The sequence below is a fragment of the Cupressus sempervirens genome, chromosome 5 (genome assembly GCF_028749045.1).
Source record: "Cupressus sempervirens isolate cs-2001-9-10 chromosome 5, ASM2874904v1, whole genome shotgun sequence".
In the NCBI taxonomy this organism is placed as follows: Eukaryota; Viridiplantae; Streptophyta; class Pinopsida; order Cupressales; family Cupressaceae; genus Cupressus; species Cupressus sempervirens.
In genome coordinates, this window is record NC_143122.1 from 293,825,775 (window position 1) to 293,850,839 (window position 25,065).

Consider the following 25,065-nt stretch of genomic DNA (forward strand, 5'->3'; position numbering starts at 1 on the left):
GGTTTAATGTGACTAATATGGTTCTATACTTTAGGAATTAAATAAAGAGTAGGATGAAAGCAAATTTAGGTTTTCTGCATTTGACAATTAAGTCAAGTTGCGAGTAGCAGAATAAGAATTGCCTAGTGACATAGGACTTTAGAATCGATTAGAAATATACCAGAATTGGTGATCGTGGCAATAAGCCAATTTTGGGGTATTACAATAAGCAGAACTTTCTTCTTCAACTCCTTACACTCAACTCTACACTGAAGTTATTCTTCTAATAGCGAGAATAGTTTCTATAAATTCCTGCGAGCCAACGGACCCTGAACCTATGCTATGTTTTCTGGAGACATGGGATAAATTACTACCCACTCCACTACATAATATTTTGGATCATATAGTGATGCCCACATTAACAACAATAGGAGATACTTGGGATCCTCACAGAGAGATTGTGCCAATACATGCATGGTTACATCCTTGGCTTTCATTTTTGGGCCAACGTATGGAGCCTTTATATCCAACCATTCATTATAAATTGGGGAATGTGCTTCATCATGCCTAGCATGCAAGTGACGCATTTGCATATGCAATTTTATCACCTTGGAAATCTGTATTTGATCTTGCTACCTAGGAACAACTGATTGTTCATTTTATTGTACCTAATCTGATGATAGTGTAGACACCTAAATTTGATTACACTGCTTTGGTAATCTAATTTAGCCATCTCTAAAGGCATCATTAATTAAATTCTTATTTAATTAATCCTTTGCCATCCCTAGTTGATTAATTTAATTAATCATCTATAGTCCTAATTGATAAATCAAATAATCTATTATTTATCAATTAAATCCTTTTCTCCTATCTAATTCCAAAAATCCCCATTTATTAAATAAATCTATTTGATAAATGAAATCCTCAAATTCAGAAACCCCTAACCTATCTCTAATCCTCCATTTAGCCTAATCCACCCCATCCACCCATACTAACCAAGCTTAGCCACTAACTCACCCACCCTCATTAATGCCATCCACTTGCACATCTCTAACATCCCTAATCTAATCCTAAACCCAAGCCTAATCCACCCCCTAATGTTGTCACATTCCTTAAACAAGTTTAAGACTTTCCTAATCCAAACCAAAGTCTCCCCTCAAAAAGCCCAACCACTAAGTCATGAGTACTCTTACAAAACATAAAAGACTCTTACAAGCCCACTCATGACTCTTACACCCATCTTCCACACTCTTCCCTCTTCCACACTCATTCCTCTTACATCCCTCTTACATACTCAACCCCACTCATCATGCCTTTAACCAACCCTTTACCCTACCCTCTCACACTCATCCTCCTTGTGACAAGTGTCACCTTCCCATTGGTGCTAAACAAGCACAATCCATGTGCTCCCCTTTGAGTGCATCTTAGCCCTCCTTAAGCCTTCATCCATCCTTGCATCTAAGCCCTCCATCCCTCTACCCCTTAGCCTATAAATTGAATCCCATCCCAAGCCATTTCATCAACAATCTTTGAGCTAAAGTTACCATGCTATTTTGAGAACCAAAGCCATCAATCTTACCCATATAATGCCAAATTGAGAGCTCACAAAGCTACCAATTTTCCATTACCCATCTCCATTGAAGCAGCTTTTGAGCATCTTGAGCATACATCCACAGCAAAAGGACACATCTACAGAATCCAGAAAGCATGGAGTGTTTTCTCTTGTGAGGTTTTCACTTCTTGTTTGCTTTCTTTGTCTAAGCATATATGTGAATTTAGTTTTTGGTTTGTGAATGTTTACTTTATTTGTTAATGTTCTTTGCATACTAAATCTTGTTCTACAGATAGTTCTACAGGAATTTGTAATCAACCCAACTAATTAGCAACTAGACCCATTTAACTAGGTTATGGATTGTTTCTTTCTATAAATATCTGCTATGATGTGTTTTTGTGAAATTTCTTGCAAACTCTACCCATTTTTCATAGTCTACATTATTTTTGTGTAGGATCTTGAGGTAAGTCATCTAATATGGTTTAGTGAATTTTATTGTTTTATTATTTGGATTTTGGAATATGTATGCAACTGGATTATTTTTTTGTTGTGTTAAGATGTAATAAACACCTTTAAAAAGATCTCTATGATATATATATATATGTTTAGAAGGTAATATAAAGAGATACATGTTTAGAAGGAAAAGAAAAGAAAATTTACATAGCCCTAGAAGAAAATCAAAGAGCAAGGGCACAAAGATCACAAGGGCACGACAACGAAATGCATCGATCACAAGGGCACTATAATGTTCAGAGCTCTCCATCCTCTTTCATGCACAACTCTCCATAATCAAAATAAATAAGGAATGATTTATGTCATTTTTTCTTTTTCCTTTTTTTTAATACTCATGCGAGCATCACAATTATGATGCCAAAGTTGGTATTGCAATGACGTCAGAGACAATTGGATAAAAAACATGAAAATCACCACAAATTACACCGTTGTCACAAATTGTCATCACAATTTGATGCCAAATGATTTAGTGATTATTTCCTACAAAATAATAATGGGATTAGTAGTTATTGCAAGGGACTGCATGAGATGTTAGTGCATTTGATTATGAGTATAAGATTGTATAGTAAAAGAAATTATCAATCTTTAAAGTACCTAGAAGTTGAGCTACTCTCAGGGGAAGACCATCTTCATTGTTCACAAGCAATTGATCACAATTCTTTACTGTTCCCATACATCTAACACTGGTACACCCAAGAATTTCCTCATCACCTCCTACATAAAATGAATCCAATATTACAAAATTCCCCCTAAGAAATAATAGTTCAAGTGAAATAAACACATGAAAAATGTGAGAGAAAAAGAAGAATCTACTTACCAATAAAAGTTGTCATCATATCATTGGCCATGCTACGTGTTGCCAAATTCACAATTGGCATTACCTTTCAATTTTGTTCCTTATAGCAAGTGGTGTAGTGAACATGGCACCAATGCTAGGAGTTGAAAAATGAGATTTTTAGAGCACAATAAAAAAAGATTGCTAGAGCTATTAAAAAAAATATTGTTTCAGCAAAACACAAGTGTAGGATAGAACATGCAATGTACTTGAACCACCTAAAGTTTCATCCTTTTTGGCATCACCCTTGAACCTCTTCAACATCCTCTATAAAAATAAAAGATATGCATTTTATTTAATGACATAAATAAAAGAGTATACTACAAAAACCATTATTGAACTTTTGTTATAATTAAAAATTACATTAATACTTATTGTATATGTCTCAACTAGGTGCATGAACTCATCCTCCATCTATTGTATTTCAGGATTTTGAGGTCAAGTTGATGCCAATTGCATTAACCTTCTTGCTAGATTACAAAGCACCTTTTGTACTATATTGTACCATTTAGAATATGTAGGTACACAAAGTTGACTATAACAACTACTAATACCTTTGTTCTGTTCATATTTCAACTATCTAGTTTTCATGTTTTTCATGGTGGGAATGATATCCATTTAATTATCCACTTTTTGTAGATGGTATTATTGAATATTATTAATTTTAGGCTTTGTGGCACCCAATTTCATGCAATATTAGCAAAGATATAATGATTTTTCTATAGGTTGTCAAAACCCTCATCTTGAGTATCAAGTGAGAAAAAGAAATGTAAGTCTATACTATTTTACATGTACTGGAGCCCCATAAAGGGTGTAATGGAAGGTAACCGTGTATTTTATTATTATATATGATTAATTTAGTGAATCATGCATCAAATTGAATGTGGATCCAATAATAAAAATGTTTGAATTTCTATGCCATACTGGTTGCACTATTAAAGATTGGTCTAGTCTGGGAGTTTGAATACTAAAAGGCATTTGTACAAGAATTAATGGATTAGGAATGTATAGGGGTGAGTAATGAGGCTTTCTTAACTCTTAAGTTATTAGGAACAATGGAACACTTAATTTAAGTTCATGTTGGTGGTTGTCTCTATAAAGGAGTTGCAAACATGACTGGTTGTCTAAATGTTGGACATAATTAAGGTATGGGTATTAGTGTTTGGTGATAGTCACATTGAGTTGCAACATGGTGACAAAAATGATAGTTGTAGTAGGAATTATGGATTGAGAGTTTTATTAGTAGAATCATAGAAAGTGAGGGATCTTAGTTGGGATTTGTGAAGGATAAGGTTTGGTTTTTGTCATGGAGAGTGGTGGCATAATAATCAAATTCAGGAATGTGATCAGATCAAAGTTGTTGTGATTAGTTGAATCATTGAGTCTATGAGTGGTTGTTTATTGAGTGGATGCATAAAGCATTGGTAAGAGGATTTAAGAGTAGGCCTAATTCTTGAGGCCTGACCATAGAGGGTCATTTGGGAGAAACAAGAGTTATGATTGTGGTCAAATTTATGGATCTATAGGTTGATCCTATGATTATGACATTGGGATTTGAGATACTTTGAATGTCTGATCAGAGTTAAGAGTGGAAGCTTGGGGACCTTGGAGATTGGTCCAAATAGTTGACAAAGTGTGAGATGATCAAGCATGAAGCCTTGAGAAGGTAGGGTTGTTCCAAAACAAAGTAGAAAATGGAAATTTTCTTGGTAAATGCTAGTTGACACATGATGCTCTACATTACAAACCAAGATCCTCCATCTTTAGTCCAAGCCTCATACACTTAATATGAAAGTTGGTGAGAAACATGAGTAATTTTTGCATACTATATCAGAGCTTCAATTAGAGTTTGTCACACTTGGAAAGAAGGTGAAAGACAAATTTCTAGTCTCAATCACTTTGAGAACTCTTCCTCAATTTAGGATGTTTGACATGAAATTTTAGTACTAAAAAGGTGTCATTTGAAGAACATGTTTGCTTCAACAAGAAGAGTGCATCTAGTCATTACAAGATGAATTTGAAGATAAATCACTTATTTTAAGAAAAAAATGGACAAATAATTCATCTAAAGAAATAGGTATGTCATTTTAGAGCCATCCTATCAGGTGAATTTAGCATCTTAGGTGGCTTCATCTCTTGCACTATCTCTACTTAATTGCCCTCGAATTAGGTACTCCAAGTAGGTGGGTGTTCTAAAAACAAAAAGTAAAATATTCATCTCCATCCTATACCACTTCTACACAACAAAAATTAGGGTAACCAGCAGACACAAAATAAATTAAAAGTACTTCAAGCTTAACCTACACACCTCAAATTAATTAGCACCTTTTCTAGGAAGCAAAAAAACAACTTTTCATAATATAAGTATGTGCCTACTATAAAACTACAAGATCTTAAAATTGTACTTGTTGTTTGCACATATTTTCCCATCAACATTGCTTTCATATTGATTCAAATCCGTACATATCAACTTCATGTATATGTATTGATGTATATGTATGTATGTATGTATGTATGTATGTATGTATAAATATATACATATGTAAATTTATATATGTGTGTATATGTATGTATATATGTATGTATATAAATAGAGAGATCTTGGCACAATAAAGAGATCAGGCCATGGGAGAGCATTTGAGTTATGAACATAAAATTGGAAATGATATATATATATTGTGTTATAACTTTGACATAGGTGTTTGAAGTGGTTCCAAATAATAAAACAATGGCATTACCTCTAAAGCATGCAAAGGATTGTAACACCCCACCAAGGAACCCAAAAGAAATTAACCTATAGTTTCACTAAGTTTGTCAAACATTTTTTTTAAAGATAATTACATAACAAAAATAGATATAAAATAGCAGAAGCAATAACATACACATAAGCACATACCATAAAAAGTATTACAATTCTTAAGGGTCCCATGATGTTGAATCACATTTAAGTTTAATTAATACTAAAACCAATATATAACACATCCATAATAAAGAATAACTACAAGTACAAATCCATTTAAATAATATACAATTGTCCTAAATGCCACATGGCAATAATCAGAATGCATAATCATCCATTGTATAGGTCATAGGGTATGAAGGGTTGAAAGAATATACATCATAAAATAGATTACATCATTTGTTTAAGATCCATGAATAAATTACAATACAATAGGTATAACCATCCATCATAGTACACAAAGATATAATGAAAAGAAATGCAAAACAAGGAACTCCAGCCATGAAATCGACCTAACGGATCTCAATGGTAAAACTAAAAAGCACTACCATCTGACCTCATGGTAACCCAAAAAGGTCCACTCCCACTGCGTTGAGGAGATAGTCTCAAGTCCCAAATAGGATAACAAACTCAAAAGTCAAATCCAACATCTAATTCAAGGAAAACGTAAAGGAAATCTAACTCAAGGTACCAAGATACAAATGACATCTAGACCTAGAGGAAACAATGACACGTACAGAATCTACTATGCAAGCAGGCAAGTGTCATCACATGAGCCAACTCTAAGGTTACTCACTCTAGTCTTTTAATACTCTGCCCCCCTAGTGACTCTATGCGGCACTAGTATCCTTTCATATTGACAAGGCATACTAATGAAGCAAGGTCGCAACCAAATGTCCTCTCTACTCCCATCCTAGCCTCTACTAGCACTCGAGGCATGTGTAAGGAAAGACAAAGACTCTTATTAATTCATTTTACTCTCATTTAATGTAGTGTTATCACTTATTAAACACTCTACAAATGGGTTACCCATCATCCTCTTTAGAACCTCGACCTCCATTGCAAGCCACTTCCTAACATCACATATAGATTACCTACCCTAGGCTCACAACAATATAAATCAAAGAATCACAATTTTCACCTTAGCCCTATACAAGTGACTAGAAAGCATCAAAAGACAATTCACAATAATACCTCAGTCCTTTACAAGAAACAAGAAAGCATCCAAAAATAATTGATCGAAGACTCAAAGGTCATATTAGAAGAGATACATTGTTCACCTAAGTTTCACATAAGAACACTGAAAAGAAATAACCACCAATAGATCAAACTCCTCATAGAAACACATGACACATTACCAAGGTTGGGTATAAAAGATCAAACTCCTCATAGAAATACACAACACACGACACATTCCCAAGCCTCTGGTAACATCCTGATTTGGTCAGAGCTAAGTCAACCTGAAACCCAACATAGAAGTCAACATACAACAAATAGTGAAGTTTCGTAGTTCTATTTGATTTTGAAAACACACAATTTTGAGTTTATAGTAAGGTTCAAGTTTTCGTTTCAATGTAAGTTTTTTATTTTACTAAAGTTTATAAATTTCCCCGTACAACTTAACCTATTTCCCATTTTAAATCAAATCGCACAATTACCATCAATTTATGAAAATACAAAGGTTACAATTAAATATCATACAAATTTTTTAAAATAATTATTTATTAAATTATTAAAATAATAATTATTGATTATTTAATAAAATAATTACAATTTTATTAATAATCAAAATCATTAAATAATAATAAAAATAAATAAATTTAAACTTTATTTAAAATAATATTTATTATTAATTAGAATTTAATTAAACAAAATTAATTAAATTAATTAATAAATACTAAACTATAACAATAAATTATTAATTATTAATAAATTTAATAATTAATAAAGCTATTATTAAAAATTTAATAAAATTAAATAAATAAATTTTAATACATAATTTTTTTGGCATGTTTAAAGGCTTGCTAGCCTGCCTTATGGGTGGCTACCGCATCAACCCTATTGTTGTAGGCAGCAATAATACGTATGGTTGCTACGGCAGCAATGTTGCTAACAAATCTACAAATTTTTGAGAACATATTTATCCAAACACGAAGTAGAAATAAGATTTGGAAAATATAAATCTATTGCATAAATCAACCACAAGATTCTACCTGAATATGATGTCAACAACAAAGATGCAAATGCATGAAGCACACGAGAAAATCCCTTCCTTCTTTGAAAATTGCTTCTCCAAATCCCCGGTCCTTGCAAAATGAGCTCTAGATCTCTGATAAAGAGTTCTCCCATAAATTTGGGGCTCTGATTGTGCAATCACGCAAGGGAACTCATTGATCATTTTTTAAAAATATTTTATTATCTTTTACATTTTCATGTACACTTTTTAAAATATAAAATATTTTTATTAAAATAATTAGCTTTCTATCTTTAATTAATTTTTGAGATGTTTTGATAAAACTATTTATTAACTTAGGTAATAATAATATTTAGCATTTATTTTTTTAAATGATCTCCTAAATATATTATTATTAAATTAAATAAATATTATTATGCTCCAAAATTAGCATTATAACTTTCTATTTAAATTTAATTCTTTTATTTAATTAATTTCTCAATTAATTAAATATAATTAAATATTGATTTTTCTTTATAAAAATTTCATTAAATTAAATCATTAAATATTCTATTAGATTGATTTAATTATAATAGAAAATACACCAAAGCCCCACAAGACTAAAAATAAAAACCCATAATAAAATACAGACAACTAGATCAAACTCAAGGGTTATAATTACCAATTTACATGACTTGAAGAATTTGTAAGGTAGACAACTTAGATTCTTGTCCTACTTTTTAGGACAAATGGTTTAAGGATAGGATTCAGACTCAAGTGTTATCTCCCCTCTCTTACCATTGAGATATTGCAATAGGGTATGCTCATCCTAGCAATTTAGGGAAGTCAATACCCAGTACCTGCAATCTGCATAAAATTCATGCATGTACATACACATGTATTCTAAACTAAACAAGCAATGGTAGGAAGTGGTACATTGTGTAGATTTTGACTAGCAAGCGACTATGATTGCCTTCCTTAACTACATCAAAAACGTCAAACATAAAGAAAACATATACACACACCATACACATGCAAGTATGGGCCACGTATCCATAGAAAATACATATAATTCATTCATCTAACTAACATTATTAAATAATTGAAAGTCACTACATGAACATATATATTATCATCGAATAATCATGATATAATTGAAATAACTAACTAACTAACTAACTAACTAACTAACTATCTATCTATCTATATATAGTTAGTTAGTTAGTTAGTTAGTGAGTTAGTTAGTTATTTCAATTATATCATGATTGTTCGATGATGATATATATGTACATGTAGTGACTTTCAATTATTTAATAATGTTAGTTAGGTGAATGATTTGTATGTGTTTTCTATAGATACATGGCCCATACTTGCATGTGTATGGTGTGTGTATATGTTTTCTTTCTTTATATATATATATATATATATATATATATATATATATATATATATATATATATATATATATATATATATATATATATATATATATATATATATATATATAAACACACACACACACACACATACACACACACAAGCTTTATGTTTATGCTTGATGATTAGTGACATTATTTTTCATATTGTTGGATATTGTTTCATATTTAGTTGATGTGTGTGTGTGTGTGTGAGAGAGAGAGAGAGAGAGAACTGAATATGATATAATCATGAACATATATATGATGAGATGACTAACTAACTAACTAACTAACTAACTAACAACATATATATATATATATATACTAGCTTTATGTTTATGCTTGATGATTAGTGACATTGTTTTCCATAGTGTTGGATATTGTTTATTGTTTCATATTCAGTCGATATATATATATATATATATATATATATATATATATATATATATATATGTGTGTTATATATACATATACATATGTGTGTGTGTGTGTGTGTATAACATATACATATGTTACACACACACACACACACACACACACACACACACACACACACACACACATATATATCAACTAAATATGAAATAATAAACAATATCCAACAATATGGAAAACAATGTCCCTGATCATCAAGCACAAACATAAAGCTAGCCTAAAAGAGTTCAACAATAAAATCTGAAAAGTTAACTAGGGGTAGGCATTACATCCACTCCCCCTAGACTTAGGCTTACTCCTAGAAACCTACAAGAAAGGTAAAACTAAACCACTCATTATGTGAGTCTCATTGGACCCTTTCCCCCTATAGGAGGATATGACTCCACTAAGAACACTATTTGTGACCTACCCATGTCTCCAACCTTAGGTTCTAAAGCTAAAGGTCTTTGGTCTAAGAATTGTGATTTCCATTGAGGGCAATGGGATGACTTGTGTCCATGTTGTCCACATGAGAAATACTCTCCGTTGAAACTCCTCTGCACTCTAGGTGCACTAGACTGCTAAACACTACCCCCACTAGCATAAGGAGAGTACTCTGAGATGACTGGTCATATTGGTTACACTTATTGTGCCAAGAGTACTGAGGGTCTCTAGCGTGTGATCCAACACCACCACTCTAAGTTGGAGGATAAGATCCTCCTTGCTGCTGATTACCTCTAGGAGGAGCTTTTCTACTACCACCTGCTCCCTGATTACCTTTAGACCCTAATGCTATAGGTACTTCCACAAATCCACCATGTCTTAAGGTGACACTCTACTCTACAAGTATGGCTTGATGTACCACATCTTTAAGGGTTTAGGTTCAAATACGTTAACAACCCCAACTAGATGGTTATTCAAACCTCTGATAAAATGTTGTGCCAACTATAGAAAGTTATCAGCAATTCCTGCATAGGGCATGAGCTCGTAGAATTTACACTCATGCTCTACTACAGTCATAGTGAAATGTCTCAAGTTGTGGAATTCATATGTTCTCTACTAATTCCATTCCTCTGGTAGGAATTGCTCATAGAAGCTCTCCAGAAATAACTCCCATGTGACAATGTTCATGTCTATACCCAGCTTCTTCTATTTGATGTTCCACCAAGTGGCCCCAAAGAGTTCAAGGTTGGTAATGGAAAACCACACTTTGAAATTAGAGTCAAATTCCTAAATAGAAAAACACCTATCTAGAGCAAGTAGCCACTGCTCGACTACATAACCTGAACCTAGCCCATTGAAAGCTTTGATCTTGGACCTTTGAAGGTCCTTCATCTACTCAACTACAATTAACCTCTATCTACTAAAGTGATGGTCCGTTTGAGGACTCCTAGACCTAGGTCTCTCCTCATTCCCTACATAGTGTGCTCCTTACTTACCAACACCCTGAAGAGGAGGTAGGCGATTCATAATGGTCCTCCTTATCTTCCTCAGTTCAACCTCCTCTGAGTTAGCTTGCTACTCTATATGGTTCTCTTCCTGATGTTCACTGAGATGCTCTTCCCTATTCTCTTCATAAATAGAGCTTCCATGGGAAAACTCATGTAAACTGATGTCTCTACCTCACCCATGGCCTCTACCATGGCCTCAGCTATGACCTCTCACTCAATATCTCATCCTACATACCATCCTACAATAACAAAATGTTATAATAACCATAAGAACATACTATTGTAAGGCATATACATAAGAAACATGTTTTGAATACAATACATGATTAATTTTAGTTTTTCCTAATTTAGGTTTAAGTATGTTTCAATTTGAAGTTCAAGTGTTTCAAGTTTTGTAATAAATACATATCATAGTTTAAGTTTTGTTTTAGTTCAACTAATTAAGTGTTGGAAATGATTGAAAAGATCATGAGGAAAGTTGTTGGAATGATCATATGGAACTGGTAAAGAATGTTCTCAATCATTGTTTTGTCATTGATGTCGAACTTGCTACTTGCAAGAATGACAATTGCTTTAGTGATCCAAATACTATCAATTAGTTGATTGACAAGAAGGAGGCAATCAATAAGATGTAACTAGAACACCAAGAGAAAGGTTGAAGTTATGATGTTGTAATGAAGTACAAGGATCAGTCAAGCCATTGATGAAATAAGTGTGTTGATGACATACTATAAGACACAGAGAATGGGCACACTAAAACATATCAAAGATGTAAGGCTTTAGCTAAGACATTTGTAAAGCCTAACTAAAGTTCATTAGAGAGAAGGAGCCGAGCAAAGCTAGTAGGTGCCGAACAGATTCCTAGTTGAAGCCGAGCAAGTTAAACTTCAGATGCCAAGTGATACAGAGTTTATCAAGTGCCAAGTAATATTAAGTGCCGAGCAAATACAAGTACCGAGAAAATACAAGTGTCGATCAAATACAAGTGCCGAGTAACACAGAGGTGCTGAGCACCAGTAAATCAATAATGCCGAGTTGTTGCATTATTTTGCAAATCGAAGATTCGCCAGATCTAAGCTGACAAGGTTGTTATCTAAAAGTCTGCGAATTAAATAGAAGATAAGAATGATGAGCTGGTGGCACAAAACACCATGTAGAACATTTTTGAGGTTACAACTAGAGCCTAGACGAAGTTTGTAGATAAGAACAAGATATGGGGTAGATACATTATATCCTACCTAATCCATTAGAAAACCTAAAATTAGAAAGGGAGAATCGAGCGGCAAAGGAAAATTAGATTTCTATTTAAGGAGTCATAAGTTCATGAAAGAAAAAAAAAAAAAAAGAGGCGGTCAAGTATGAAAGCATAAAATGCTGAAGGAGATGCTAAGGAGGAAAGAGAGCATAGTTACTCTGTTTCAATAAGAAGACCTTAGATATGGATGCATTGGTATGATGAGTAATAAGACTTAAGGAGACGAAGCTTGAGAGAAAGACAAGCAGTCTGAGCTGAAGTGATTGAAGCCAAGCAAAAGATTGAACTGAAAGTGTGATCTAAAATCTGCAAAGTATGTTGTAAGTTGTATCAGATCAAAAAGCCATTATCATTACTCTCTAGCAATTGTAACAATTATTTTAAATCCTATGGACTTAGGTTGGTTTAATAGCCATGAGATAAATCCTTTAACAGGGTGACATTCCAAGTGAATGTTCTAAAGTCCTTTAACCAGGCCCATTCCTAACAGTTTGGTGAAATCCTCTAACAAGGTCACATTTAACAATGTGTTGTAAGCCTTTAACAGGGAAGGCTTTTAACAGGGCATCACTTTAGAAGAGTGAAAATCAAGTAGCATGTTACTAGTGGTATTTCCCAAATTGGGTTTCCACATAAATCATTGTGTCATGTGTTGATCTTGCATGTTTTATCTCTGCATGTTGATTTATTGTAACCTGCTAATATGGTTGATTTAAGTTTGGATGGATGAAAAGTGTATGGATTCATTAAAAGTAGTGAAAAAGTATTATTAGGGCATTTGGACCTTGAATAACTGATTCACCCCCCCTCTCATTTATTCTAAAGAATTCTAACAGTTAAGAACTAGTGACATTCCAATATACCCAGAGCTCCCAATGTAGAAACACGGGTTCTAATACCAAATCTAATGCACCACCAAGGAACCCAAAAACAAATTAACCTATAGTTTTATTTTGTGAAACATTTTTTTTTAAAGATAATTACATAACAACAATAGATATAAAATAGTGGAAGTAATAACATACACATAAACACATACCATAAAACAAATTACAATTCTTAGGGGTCCCATGGCATTGAATCACATTTAAGTTTAATTAATACTAAAACCAATATATAACAGATCCATAATAAAGAATAACTAAAAGTACAAATCCATTTAAATAATACACAATTGTCTCAAATGCCACTTGACAATAATCATAATGCACAATCATCCATTGTACAGGTCACAAGATATGACGAGCTAAAAGAATATACATCATAAAATAGATTACATCATCTATTTAAGATCTATGAATAAGTACAATACACTAGGTATAACCATCCATCATAGTACACAAAGATAGAATGAAAGGAAATGTAGAACAAGGAACTCCAGCCACGACATCGAACTGATGGATCTCAATGGTAAAAATAAATATCACTACCACCTGACCTCATGGTAATCCAAAAAGGCTCACTTCCACCACACTGAGAAGATAGTCTCAAGTCTAAAATAAGATAAACTCAAAAGTCAAATCCAACATATAAGTCAAGGAAAACCTAAAAGCAATCTAACTTAAAGTACCAAGACATAAATGACATCTAGACCTAGAGGCAACAATGACATGTATGGAATCTACTATGCAAATGGGCAAGTGCCATTGCATGAGCCAACTCTAAGGTTACCCGGTCTAGTCTTTTAATACTCCAGCCCCCTAGTGAATTTATGCAGCACTAGTATCCTTTCATACTGACAAGGCATACTAACGAAGCAAGGTTGCAACCAACATCCTCTCTACTTCCATCCTAGCCTCTACTAGCAATCGACGCATGGGCAAGGAAAGACAAAGACTCATATTAATTCATTTTATGCACATTTAATGTAGTGTTATCACTTATTAAACAACCTACAAATGGGTTACCTGTCAGTCTCTTTAGAACCTGGACCTCCATTGCAAGCCACTTCCCAACATCATATGCAGATTACCTACCCTAGGCTCACAACAATACAAATCAAAGAATCACATTTTTCACCTCATCCATATACAAGTGACTAGAAAGCATCAAAAGAAAATTCACAATAACACCTTAGTCCTTTACAAGCAATTATAAAGCATCCAAAAATAATAGATCAAAGACTCAAAGGTTATATTAGAAGAGATATAACATTCACCTCAGTTTTACATAAGAACACTGGAAAGTAATAACCACCAATAGATCAAACTCCTCATAAAAACACGAAAAACATTACCAAAGTTGGGTATAATAGATCAGATTCAAAAACATCATCATGAAAACACAGAAAAAACTCCCAAGCCTCTGGTAACATCTTGATTTGGTCAAAGCTAAGTCAACCTAAAACCCAACATAGAAGTAAACATACAACAGACAATGTAGTTCCATAGTTCTATTTGTTTTTGAAAACACACAGCTTTGAGTTTACAGTAAGGTTCAAGTTTTCATTTCAATGTAAGTTTTCTATTTTACTAAAGTTTATAAATTTCCTTGTACAACTTAACCCATTTACCATTTTAAATCAAATTGCACAATTACCATCAACTTATGAAAATACAAAGGTTACAATTAAATATCGTAAAATAATATAAAATAATAATTTATTAAATTATTAAAATAATAATTATTAATTATTCAATAAAATAATTGTAAGAATTTTCCTTAGGGAAAAATTCACCCAGGAAATAAGAACTAAAACATAAGCACAAATGTAGACCAGAAAGAGATAGTATGATTAGAATGATGATATATTCATTCAATATGCATTGTGAAAGCACACTAGGAGTGCCTATATATAAAGGCCTTTGAGATACATCTAAAGTACCTCAGAATCAACTACATGATAAGTCATACAACCAGGTGCATGTCCAATAGATATGGGTTATCCTCCATTAAGCATGGAAGTAAGTGCGATGATGAGAGGATAAGCCTACAAGGATGTAAAACACAAATCAGTGTTGTAGACAACATGCGCAAAAAAGGAAGTGCGAATAACTATGTTGTCTACATGACAACTTAGTGAATGATGCAAACTCTAGTGTTGTAGACACCATGTGTTGAAATAGAGTTGTGTGCTTCTATGTTGTCAACATAACAACTCAAAAAAGTGTGCAAACTCCTAAGTGTCTCACAAAATAAAATAATAAAATAATGCATTAACCTAAGTAAACTTAAGTAAGTGTAAATAGTAAATACTTATTTACACCAACACCCCCCCTTAAATGCAACTTAGGGGAATGCCCTTAAGCTTACAAAAATTAGGATGAAGATGCAAAATGGGTCTTGGCTACTAGACCATGTTAGCTATCCATGTACATAATGAAAATGCAATCTCTCGTAAAGTGGAGAAAGAGGGAAAAACTCATGAGAAAAACTCTCCCCCAAAAAGAGAGATGAAAAGGGATGCATGGATGGATGGAGTAATCAAGATGCCCCCATTATGACATACATCTAGTATATACAAAAAAGAAGAAGGAGAGAAACAAAATCTCATAAGAGGAAAAAGTCCCCCCCATAAGAAAGAAGAGGAAGAGAGACAAGGTAGTCCCCCCTCCCCCACAAATGAAGAATGCCTATCAATGAAAGCCACTCCAAGGAAGAAGCTGGTCCAAGAGTGCAGAATGACATTCATCCCCTTTGGAAGAAACAATGGAAAAGGTACAATCCTAAAGATGTATGGTGGTCTTGAAACCTGCTCAAGTATCCCTGTGGTGATGCTGATGCTTGCCCCTTCCAACACTGTTGAAAAGAACAAATGTAGATCTGGTAAGGATTTCTATTGAACTTGTCCTAATGAGCCATATCTTCTCAACTAACAAAGAGACCTCCTCCAATTGCTATTCATAAGGATCCATAATCACGCCAACCTGTGAAGACTGATCATGTAGAGAATGGACATGAAGGTTAGAGTGAGCCCTTGCAACAACTATAGAAGGATCACTTATATCAATGAGAAGATGTAAGTCATCAAGGCTTTCTCCCAACTCTATGGTATGTGACTCCATGAAAAAACCTTGAATGTATGCCATGTATTCATCAACTAAAGTTGGACCTGGAAGACAACATGTACCTTGTTGTGCTGGACCTTTCACTATGGCAATGTATGCATGTGGACTATACTAATGATGTGACCTCTCACTGCAACTATCAATAGAACCCCATGTGTCTAAATCTATTGAAGCACTATCGCTAGTGTCACTATTAGTTTCCACAATGTATGATGTGTAGAGAGGATTAGAGGATAAACTGGGTGAACTTTCCTTAAAGTGAACATCCTTCTCCACAAAGATTTCATGAGTCTCTAGATCCATAAGTCTGTATGCCTTAGCATTGTCTTCATATCCTATGAAAGTACAAGGCCTAGGTGCTAGTGCCCTACATCCCCTAGAAGATAGGTTTGCCCATGCTAGACAACCGAAGACTCTGAAGTGACTCACAATTGGTTTTTTGCCACACCATGTCTCAAAAGGATTCTTCCTGTCTAGAGCATTATGAGGAGACCTGTTAAGTATGTTAGTAGCACTGCTAATGGATTCAACTTTGAGTGTAAGATCGAGAGACTTGGATTTTATCATGCAACTTGCCATGGATTTGGGAGTCCTAATCCTCATAGCTGTAACATCTATCTTATGCGGACTGAATGCTGATGGATTCTAAAGATCAATCCCCTCAAGTCTGCAGAAGTCCCTAAGTCTTTTGTTCACATATCTATTCTCATTGTCCACCTATAGAACCTTGATGGCTTTCCTAGATTTTTGTTCAACATGAGTCTTAAAGGCTTGAAGCTTATGAACCACTTCACTCTTGTGATGAAGGAAGTAGACCCAAGTGAATCGTTAAAAGTTATCAACAAAAGCAAGGATGTAGCAGCCCTGGCTAACTGAATTCATTGCAAATGGTCCTACTAAAACCATGTGAACCAACTGGAGAACAACTGGTGTTCGTGAAGAGTTCCCTTTATCATACTTCTCCTTGACATGCATATCCATGAAACAAGATGAAGACTCTTCCTTAGAAAAGTTGATGTTAGATAGACCTTTGACCATGTGTTTTGAGCAAAGTTGCTAAAGATGGCAGAAGGTAAGATGACCAAACCATTCATGCCATAAGTTGATTTGTGAAGTAGATTGAGTCAACAAGGCTTGAGAATGAGACTTAGGCACAAAGTGGGAGAAGGAATAAAGCCTCTTGTCATAATTGACTTTCCCCACTGCAACCAATGAATCATCTCTAAGACTATGCACCATCACTAAATTTGGAAGGAACTCAACTTTGTGACCATTTTCAAGATGAGTGATTTGGTAAAATGATTGGAGATTGGAGCTAAGGTTTGGAATGTAGAGAACATCTTTGAATTCCCCATTGTCCATTTCCAAATGTCCTTTCCCTTCAACTTCTATTTTAATATCATCTCCCACGAAGATGTGTGGTACCTTTGACTGCTTCAATGAAGAAAAGTCTCCCTTTGAAGAACCCATATGATAGGAGGCACCTGAGTCAAGTATCCATTCCGAAGAAGAACTTGTGCTTGCCATAAGTTCTTGCCCTTTACCCTTTGAAGAGGTTGGATTTGAATCCTTGGAAGTACCTGACACTTGAATCTTGTTCTTCCTGAGTAGGTTTTCGAACTCATCAATTCTTTTAGTCTTGCAATGATGCTCATCATGATTTGGCTTTTTACAATATGCACAAAAATGTTTATCCTTCTTTTCATTACTTCCCTTCTTGTTGGAAGAAGAATCGCCTTGTTGTGAGGAGGATTGTTGTGTCTCAGATTGTGATTTATGCTTCCATTTCTTCTTCTTCTTGTTGCTAGAACTTTTCCCTCCTTGACTTGATTGGTGTTCATCACTTGCCACCAGGGCTTTGGTCTTCGATGTCATAAGAAGTCCTAAATCCATTAAGTGAGATTGTTCAACAATCAACATCTTTGTAAATGCATCAAATGTAGGCTTCTGGTAAGTTGTTCCCATGGTCAACCTATGAGTATTAAAACTTGAAACAAATGAAGCATACTCTGAAGGTAGCCTCTTCAAGATGTGATGAATCAACTTTTCATCCTTCATGAGATTTCCACAATCTTTAAGAAGTGCCCTATACTCACTGGCTTTGTTGATGTAATTCTAAATTGTGTAAAAATTATTTGGATCCAAGAGAAGTAGATCATCCTCAATCTAAAATCCCTTTTCTTCATCCACCTTACCATACAATGATTCAAGTTTGTCCCAAGCTAACTTGGATTCTATACAATTGGCAATGTGAAAGAAGAGATCTCTATGTACACAACTCTTGATAACACCTAAAGCCTATTGGTCTTGTTTTTTCCATTCAATGAGTTCTTTAGCATTAGTAGGTTTGGTAATTGTACCATCAACATAAAGACTATATCCTTTTTCCATTAATCTACTCCATGCAATATCTTTCCATGTAGAATAATTGCATGAAGTTAGAGGTGGACATTTAAATGAACCCATGATGCAAAAATGAAAAGAGCACAAAAAAGAGACACAATAACATAGTACACCCTCCCCCCCTTTCACTCAATCAAAATACCCCCCAAAAAAGATGCTTTTGGCACTTTATAAGTAGTGCATGTACAATGGGTCACTTGCCAAAATAACAAAGTGGACTTTCTGATTTTACTTTTACAACTTCCTTTTGAGGCCCAAAACTATCACTAAGCACTGTAGCTTAGATATACAACAATTCTAAAAAGTAATAAAAGTCTTACAATGTAGAAAAAGCCCTAGTTCTAAAAGTGAGAATTTTGTCCACACAACCCTAGAATCTAACTAGAGATTTGGAAAGTAGATGAAAAAATATGCACTTTCAAAACAAATGAAACATGAAAAGCTGACTAGATGAGCCCGTACAGAGCATTTGAAGTTGCAAAATGCAGGATTATGTAGGTCCAGTCACAAAAAATGCAATTTTTGAAAAATCCTTGCAACAAAACCATAAAAGAACACCACCACTAAAAATTTTAGGAAATTCTACCCAATTTCAAAAAAAATTGCACCTGAATAAGATTTTGGATGACCAAGTTATGGGCTCACAAAGTCAGGCTGCCAAATCAAAAAAAATCTGGAGAGGGGTCTGGAATGAAAATTGAGTGCTTAAATTTGATGGTCAAATGGTCATCATAGTAGTTGTAAATGGCTAGGTTTTGACGGTCAGACAACTATCAAATTTAACCTAGTGACTGAATGATGTCAATGAATAAAAGGGCCTGCTTGGTGACATGGCAGGTGATTGGGATGTATGATCATACAAAATTTTCACACGTGTCGTACAAATTGTACAAAAAATTTTTGGTGTTTATGTGTTAGGTTCTTGGTTGTCCGTTGTTGCCATAGGCATGTATAGTTGGCGTTGACCTGTCAAAGCTGTGGACATGTCTAATGAGTCTACAGGCAAGAGGAGTGAACGTGGCAAAGGTTTATACTACTGTCACTGACCGAAGATAGGCATGTTGCTTGAATATACTCACTCGTCACCAAGAATCAATAAGCAGTGCTAGGATTTTCTGTGAACATTAGAGCGAGATCTGAGAACGTTGCTCGAGCTGAAATAGTCACTGGGAACATACAAACGCTATCAAAATTTTAAAAAATACTGCTAGAGTTGTCAAATTTGTAGGCTGGATTTTAAAATCACAACCATCGGTGTTGTCAATGCACGGGGGTTTAATCCCACATGGGCTATGGGATGAACCTCGCTATGGTTTAAATGAAAAAGACCACGGGTTCTAAAACAAAGGCAAGTTGGTTGGTGTTTCAAGCTCTTTTTCGAAATGTGGTGGGTTGTTTTCCAGTTCTACTCACCAAAAAATGAATAATGTTGTCTGTGGATTAAATGTAGATGCCTACCAAGTAGATGTCGCTAAATATTCCTCTGTATAAGGTGTAGGGCTAGGATCTGACATCTTGGTTCCTGTACCAAAAAAAAATTCTCTGCAAGGCTCCTTGGCCTTAAAAAATTTTTGAATTGTTTTTGAAAAAAAGTAGAGAATAAGAGAATGACAAATCTGAAAATTAATTAATGAGATCTACAAATGACCATACTCGAATTGCAAATCGGGGCCTCCAGGTGCCAATTTGCAAAAAAAATTGCCTCACAGTCGACTTTGGGCCAGGGTAGTCGATTTTATAGTCAATCTTCACCGAATCAATATTTTAGACGCAATGGCGAGGTCAGATCTGACTCTAGACACTCCCAATTTATGTAGTTTTCTAGATTCGGGTTGAGGTGTTGAAGCAACAGTGGTCTCAAATGGCTATGTGATGAGAAAATATCCAAGCTCTAATACCATGTAAGAATTTACCTTAGGGAAAAATTCACCCAAGAACTAAGAACTCAAATACAAGCACAACTGTAGACTAGAAAGAGAGAGTATGATCAGAATGGTGATATATTCATTCAATATGTATTGTGAAAGTACACTAGGAGTGCCTATATATAAAGGCCTCTGAGATACATCTAGAATGCCTCGAAATCAGCTACATGATAAGTCATACAACCAGGCACATGTCCACTAGATATGTGTTATCCTCCATTAAGCAAAAAAGGAAGTGTGAATAACTATGTTGTCTACATGACAACTCAATGAATGATGCAAACTCCAGTGTTGTAGACACCATTTGCTGAAATAGAGTTGTGTACTTTTATGTTGTCAACATAACAACTCAAAAAGGTGTGCAAACTCCTAACTGTCTCACAAAATAAAATAATAAAATAATGCATTAACCTAAGTAAACTTAAGTGTAAATAGTAAATACGTATTTACACCAACAATAATTATAATTTTATTAATAATCAAAATCATTAAATAATAACAAAAATAAATAAATTTAAACTTTATGAAAAATAATATTTATTATTAATTAAAACTTAATTAAACTAAATTAATTTAATTAATTAATTAATTAATATTATACTATAACAATAAATTATTAACTATTAATTAAAAAAAAAATTTGCAAAAAGAGGGGTAAAAATTTATTAAGACAGAAAGGAATACAACAAGGAGAGCTCAAAAAGGAGCTCGATCCTGAGCAACAAGATCATCAAATTCTTGCACCATCTCAAAGGACAGTTGCCCCCTATCCCTAATATTCCAACCCGGATCATGACTAGAAGCCCATTTGGCTAAACAATCAGCAGTTCTATTCCATTTACGATGAATATACATGAACCTAATGAACTGAAAAGAGGAAGAGAAGAAAAGAATCTGCTTAACAACAGTGGCCAGCTGCCAACTAACATCCTCAAGCTCTTGCGAAGAAAGCATGTTCACCACCACCTGGGAATCAGACTCACAAATAATCTTACTCCATCCACGCAAGCAACACTGTTCCACAACATATAAAATAGCCTGAGCTTCCATGAGATTGTTAGTATAATCACCCTTATGAACTGAGAAGAAAAATTTAACATCCCCAAAACTACAACGAGCCACTCCGCCAATACCAGCCGGACCAGGATTCCCACAAGAAGAACCATCAGTGTTAATTTTTAGAACTCCACAGGGAGGAGGAGTCCAATGCCCATCCCGGTTAACCCGACCCTTCCTCTGATGGTAAAGCTGCCTGGACATAGAAGGAAACCTATGAGCTGCAACCCCATCCTGTAGATGAAAATTGAGGCGATTATAGATAGCAAGATCAACCGGATCCATACTATTAATAAATTTAATAATTAATAAAACTCTTATTAAAAACATTAATAATTTTTTTTTAAAAAAATTAAAACATAAAAATTTTGACGTATTTAAAGGCTCGTCGACCTACCCTATGGGTCGTTGCCACAACAGCCTTGTTGTTGTAGGCAGCAGATATACCTACTACTACTATGGCAACAACGCTGCTATGTATAGTAGCAGCTGTCTACCGTCGAAGCAGTGTGGGAATTGGTGGGTGGGGGGTTTTTCACCTCGCCCACCAAATTTATTTATTTTTTTATAAAAAAGAAAAACAAACACAACACCCCCCTCCCCTTTTAGTTCATTTTTATAAAAATTGTGAATAATATTCTGATAGGGAAACTCAGAAAAAGCATTTGAACTTACATTTTAGAATTCATTTTTTTAATCCAAAACCCATATGATTAAAATTTAGAAGAATGAGGGTTTAAAAAAAACTCCATTCCTTAAGCATAGATAACTTTGAAACGAAAATAAACTAAGATTCACAACAGGATTTCAACAATGATATCAAACAAATCTACAAATTTTTGAAAATGAATTTATCTAGACACAAAATAGACATAAGATTCGAAAAATGGAAATCTATTGCGTAAATCAATCACAAGATTCTACCTGAATCTAACGCTAACACACAAACACACAAATGCATAAAGTACACAAGAAAACCCCTTCCTTGAAAAGCTTCCTTCTTTGAAAATTGCTTCTCCAAATCCTCGGTCCTTACAAAATGAGCTCTAGATCTCTGATAAAGAGTTCTCCCCTAAATTTGGGACTCTGATTGTACAATCACACGAGGGAAGTCATTGATCATTTTCTTGTAATATTTTATTATCTTTTACATTTTCATGCACACTTTTTGAAATATAAAATATCTTTATTAAAATAATTAACTTTCTCTCTTTAATTAATTTTTGAGACATTTTGATAAAACTATTTATTAACTTAGGAAATAATAATATTTAGCATTTGTTTTAAAAAATGATCTCCTAAATATATTACTATTAAATTAAATAAATATTATGACACTCCAAAATTGGAATTACATCTTTATCTTTAAGTTTAATTCTTTTATTTAATTAATTTCTCAATTAATTAAATATTGAATTTTCTTTATAAAAATTCCATTAAATTAAATCATTAATTATTCTATTAAATTGATTTAATTATAACAGAAAATGCACCAAAGCCCCTTAAGACTAAAAATGAAAACCCATAATAAAATACAGACAACTAGATCAAACTCAAGGGTTATAATCACAAATTTACATCACTTGACAAATTCGGAAGGTAGGCAACTCAAATTCTTGCCCTACTTTTTAGGACATATAGTATAAGGATAGGATTCAGACTCAAGAGTTATCTCCCCTATCTTACCATTGAGATATTGCGATAGGGTACACTCATCCTGTCAATTTAGGGAAGTCGATACCCGGTACCTGCAATCTACATAAAATCCATGCATGTACATACACATATCCTAAACTAAATAGGCAATGGTAGGAAGTGGTACATCATGTAGATCCCAACTAGCAGGTGACTATGACTCCCTTCCTCAACCACATCAAACATAAATAAAACATACATGTACTCCATACACATGCAAGAATGAGGTAAGCATCCATAGAAAATGCATATAAGTCATCCATCTAACACCACTAAATAACTGAAAGTCACTACATGAACATATGTGTCATCATCAAACAATCATGAGATAACTAAAATAACTAACCAAATAAATAAATAAATAAATATATATATATATATATATATATATATATATATATATATATATATATATATATATATATATATATATATATATATATATATATATATATCAATCGAATATGAAACAATATCCAACAATCTAGAAAACAATGCCACTGATCATCAAGCATAAACATAAAGCTAGCCTAAAAGAGTTTGGCAATAAAATTAGAAAAGTTAACTAGGGGTAGGCATTAGAAGGATGTTGAAGTGGTTCCAAATAATAAAATAATAAAACTCACTTAACAATCCAAGAATAATTTTTCAAAACACATATTGACCAGTTGGAGATTGAACCAAAAAATTGTAAGAACAATTGTGCCAAAAGAGCTAAAAAAATGATTGTGCAAGATAATCATCTTTTTATGTTCTTCTTGGCACAATTGTTCTTACATTTTATGATTTTTGGTTAGAACAAAATTCCAAACTAATTAGGTAGGTGATCCAAAATTAAATCATAATTGGTTGAGGCATGTTTAATACCTTATTTCACATGTTATTGAATGTTTAGGGTAGTAACTCCTTAAACTCAACTCTTCACTAAATTTATTCTCACTGCCACAATGACATTACGTCTAAACCATGCAAAGGATGTTGAAGTGGTTCCCAACCTTGAAACATTCTTATAACTTAAGAAATGGCAGAACAAATACAAATGCAATAGATGACAAAATGCACAACTTGTAGTCTTTCTATATATAGAGAGATCTTTTTAAAGTTGCTTATTACATATTAGCACAAAAAAAATAAAATTCCAGCAGCATACATATTCCAGAGTCCCAATAATAAAACAATAAAACTCACTCAAACCATGCTAAGTGATAAGCCATAACGCTGTTCAATTAGTACAGTTAGGATGTATATAGGTTAACCTTAAATTAACTATAAACTACAACACAAAGGTTGCACTAGGGTATTATAGGATTGTAATTATAGAAAACTGCTTGATTCGGCTGAGAGGGTGTATGATGGCGAAGAGTTTTATTAGGTGAGTAAAGATCACTAATAGTTATAGGAATACAACTACGTCAAAATAATTAGAAACCAAAACTACATATTTGTTAGAGAAAGTAGTTAAAGGGTCTTGATTCCATACACATATGGGTATGTAGGCAACCTGGTAGGTGGAGTATGCCTCCAATGTGCAGACACCTTGGCCAGATTTAGACAACCTTGGACATAGTTAGGTAGCACTTAACCATGTATGTATCAAGTAGGTGATCCAAACTTATATCATAATTGGTCGATGCGTGTTTGAATACCTT